The 4,290-nt window shown below is 48.9% G+C and overlaps 1 long non-coding RNA gene across 1 annotated transcript; it reads right to left on the minus strand.

Moving 5' to 3' along the window:
* Positions 1–1,264: 1,264 nt before the first annotated feature.
* LOC107182312 lies at positions 1,265–2,519 on the minus strand. The gene is made up of 2 exons (XR_001513038.1): positions 1,978–2,519; positions 1,265–1,841 (listed from the first exon to the last, which is right to left on the minus strand). It is a non-coding gene; the product is annotated as an uncharacterized LOC107182312 (long non-coding RNA).
* Positions 2,520–4,290: the final 1,771 nt, after the last annotated feature.

The raw sequence follows: 4,290 nt of genomic DNA on the forward strand, positions 1-4,290 counted from the left end.
TGGCTTGTGGGAAACTGTCATATATCAAAAACAACTTTGCTTTTATACCGAGAAGAAAACCCACAGTGTGGAAGCCACCTCTCTCTTCTAATAATCCAATTTTTTTCGATGACTGTGTGCACTTATTATCACTGGGTGGGGGGGGCTCTCATAGTTCTCTCTCTCTCTCTCTCTCTCTCTCTCTCTCTCTCTCTCTCTCTCGTTTCTCCTCTTCTTGATTATGTGACTTAAACGGAAATTTTGAAATTTTGGTTTTTCTCTTGCCCTTTACAAGTCATCTGAAAATATTTCTTCCCCTCACCACAGAGGTGAGAGCTATCAATGAGATAACAGGACTCATGAGAAACCACAGTTTTTTTTTTTAAACAAAAGTGTGTAGAGTTAGGAAAAACAACAAAGGAAAAGAAATCAAATAAATCACAGGGCGCCCTGGGTGTTCACAGACCCTACTCTGTGAGTGAGAGGCTATTTGAGGGTCTCCGGGAAAAGAAACAGAGGCACCAAACCCCTATGTGTGGATGGGAAACACCAGGGAAAGAAATGAAATAGGGCTGGGTTTCCAGAGGATTTGCCCTGCTTCAGGCCTCAGTTCCCCCTTAGGTGGCATTGCTATGGTCATCACTGTTCTTACTGACCAGGAAGGGGGAGCTCTGGACATCCTTGCAACCCTTCTTCCCACAGAGGGTGAGGGACATTACTAGATGGAGAAAAAATCAGAGAGTCCTCCCCACGCCCCACAGTTCCCAGAATGGAAGAGTCTGAGAATCACTGGCTCTCAGAATCCACAGAGCATCACTAAGTGAGGACAGGGAGAAAAGTCTCATTTCATCATGGCCTGAGAGCTCTGACCCAGAGGCCACCTTGTGGGGAAGGTCCTGACCAGGACCCTAGTATTAATGCACCCATCCTCACGAAGCCCAGCCCGCTCATAGTCAGGGATACCATGACCTGATGCTCCAGCCTCAGCCGTTGTGACTTTCTACTTAGAGAAATCCCCGTTTCCAAGGCTTTAGGAGTCCAAATATCTGCCAACATCCCCGTAGCTGACATTTATCTCGAATTCTCCATGTGCCAGACATAGTGCTGAACATTTCTCACAAATGGTCACATTCACGCCCTAGCCTGTTTGACTCAATGGATAGAGTGCTGGCCCTCGGACAAAAGGGTCCCAGGTTCAATTCTGGTCAAGGGCACATACCTCGGTTGCAGGCTTGATCCCCAGCCCTGGTCGGGGCGCATGGGGGAGACAACCAATCGATGTGTCTCTCTCACATCGATGTTTCTCTCTCTCTTTCGCTCCCCATCCCTTCCACTCTCTCTAAAAATCAACGCAAAAATATCTGGTGAGGGTTAACGACAACAACAACATGGTCACATTCAATCCTCACCAAAGCCCGTTGGGGTCCATCTTGACATCATGGCCAATACAAAGGTGAACAAAATGGAGACGCGAAGTAGTCAAGAAACTTGTCCCAGATCACAGAGCTGGCAGGTGTGGGGCCCTGCCTTTTGGTGCCAGACTTTGAAACCCCCAAGTTTCCTTGAGCCCAACAGTTTCAGGTTTTAAATACTAGCATGCAATGACAGGGAGGTTCTCAGGTTCTTCTGGGGGGCTTGAAGGTTGTGCGGTGTTAAGGTTGTCCAAGAATTGGTGGCTGCATTTCCTCACCTCAGGGCGCACCTCCTCCAATCAATGCTCAACAGGGGAGACCAGTACCCAGGGGCTTCTCCTGACAGGCCATGGCTGAGACTCCCAGTCCCCGGCTCCCCAATGCCCGGCATGGCCCAAGATTGTGTCATCCAATGTTCACTCCAAAGTATCCGCAAGACTGGTTTCAGGCCTGGGGAAGAGAAATTGGAAACAGCTTTTTATTCACATGGTACAAACCTTGTGCCCAAGACCCACCCCTTCACCCCTTTGCCTCTATTCCTCCCCTCTCAATAAAAGGAGATCCTCTTTCCTCAACTCAGACTCACCTTTCTGGAAAAGCCCAGAGGGGGCCTGATGGCTTGGCTTTGTGAAGATAAGAAGAAGAAAAAAAAGGTGAATAGAAAAAAAAAAGACCTTAAAAAAACCAGCCAACAACGACAATTGAAAAAAAACACACACACAAACCCAACCCTCCCTACCATTAGGTCAAAACAAAACTTTCACTGGTTGAAGCTTCTGAGTTGGTGGGACATGTCTGGGACCCAAATATGGCCTGTGTGCCAGGCATCCAGGGGATGCACCAAGGTGGGGTAAGGTTCTCAGGTTGAGACCTGTAGGAACACTGTGTACAGCAGGGGCTTAACAGTTGTGGCATATGGCTGGGAACAAGCGGCCGGGGGTGGTGGTGGGGTGGGGAGAGGATTAGTGTACTTGTCAAGAAGGAGTCCTGGGAAGCTGACCCCTTGCTCCCCATGGACTTGGGCCTGAACATTTCTTACACTTGCTGAGTAACTATAACCAGGCCGGTTCTGGAAGCTGAGGCCTCATTCCCTGTCCCAGGTCTTGCCCTTCCTGAGAGAAGGGGTTGGTTTTTTCTTTCAGGGTTAGAGGTATGGGCTGGACCTCCCTTATGCCTTCCCAGACCATCTCTCCCTTACTGTCACAGGAGTGGTCAGAGAAAGAGGAGGAAAACTGAGAGTGGTGGCCCAAAGATTCCCAGGAGGCTACTTGAGTGAGGCTCAGGGTGTGTGTGTGGGGGGGGGGGAGGCTGCTGCTGCTGAGAGACAGGACCCTTGCAGAGTGAGAACTGGGGGTCAGGTAGGCAGAGAGGGACAGAGTTCATCACCTCTTCTCTGTACTGGACTACATCCTCTCCAATGAAGGCTTCTGGGGGACAGTGGGCAGAATTAAACAAAGAGGTAGGGCCGGCTGGCATGGTTCAGTGGTTGAACATCAATCTATGAACCAGGAGGTCACGGTTTGATTCCATGACAGGGCACATGCCCAGGTTGTGGGGGGCACACGCCCGGGTTGCGGGCTGGGTCCCCGGGGGGGGAGTTGTAGGAGGCAGCCGATCTGTGACTCTCTCTCATCATGGATGTTTCTCTCTCTCTTTCCCTTTCCCCTCCTCTCTGAAATCAATAAAAAAATATAAAAAACAAACAAAAACAGAAACAGAAAACCCCACAAAAAAACAAAGAGGTGGGTGAAAATCCCCAGAGAAGGGGGTCTTTGACAAAGACTTGAAGGGAAGTGAAGGAGGGATCCATGTACACTCTGAGTAATTCCAGAGGAAACAGCCAGTGCAAAGGCCCTGAGGTGGGTGGGAGTGTGTCTTATTTTCTCAAGGTCTGCTAAGGAGGTTGTAAGGTTATAATAGTGTGAGAGAGAGGCAGAGGTGTAGGAGGTAAGGTCAGAGAGGAGACAAGAGTGTTGGTTAGTCAATGCAGGACCTTGTAGGAGAGGCCACAGGAGAATTGTGAGCAGATGAGATTTAACAGGATCCCTCTGATTGTTGAGTGTAGAACTGACTGTAGGAATAAGTGTAGAAGCAGGGGGGCCAGTGAGAGAGAGGCTACTGCAATAGTTCAGGGGACTGGTGATGGTGTTGGCAGTGGAGGGGGTGAGAAAAGGGTGGATTTGGGAAATATTGTAAAAGGAGAGCTGATAGGATCTGTTAAAGGATGAGAGTCTGGGGTCTAGACTTGGCCACAGATAAGCCCCTAATTGGGAAGGTAGGAAGGAGTCCCTGGACTACTCACCAGATTGGACTTTTAGGTGATAAAAAAATAAAGTTCTATCTATTTAAGTTCCCATTATTTCATGATTCTTCTGTTACTTGCAGCTGAGCATATTCCTTTCTGACCCATGACCCCTGGACACCGAGACATGAGGGGGAGAGGAGGTAGCTGCTGGGGGGACCACCTTCCTCATAGGGATGCTTTGAGTCAAAACCTTTCACACAGTAGATGTTCAGTAAATCCTCCTAGGATGGAGGAGAAATGTATGAATGGACATGCTCAGTGGACAAAAGCTACAATTTGGTTCCCATAGGTGAGACCTCCAAGGGAGAGTGAAAGGAGTTGACTAGATGGAGGAAGCAGAAAGAGCAGCTCTCTTGGGAGAGGGGACAGTAGAAGAGATGGAGGCAGATAGAAAGGAGGTGAGGCCACTGTGGGATGTGGAGGACTGAGTGGGGCAAGAAGGACAGGGCTTGGATTTGTGATTATGTTAGCCAGTGTCTGCCAACATGCCTAATCAACTCTTGTCGGCATAGTCAAGCTTAGTGTTTTGCTGAGCTGCTTAGAAAAAGCTAACCTTTCAAAAAAGTTATATTTTTCATCTGGCCATTCATTCAG

This window comes from Myotis davidii, unplaced genomic scaffold, assembly GCF_000327345.1.
Source record: "Myotis davidii unplaced genomic scaffold, ASM32734v1 scaffold855, whole genome shotgun sequence".
NCBI classification, from domain to species: Eukaryota; Metazoa; Chordata; class Mammalia; order Chiroptera; family Vespertilionidae; genus Myotis; species Myotis davidii.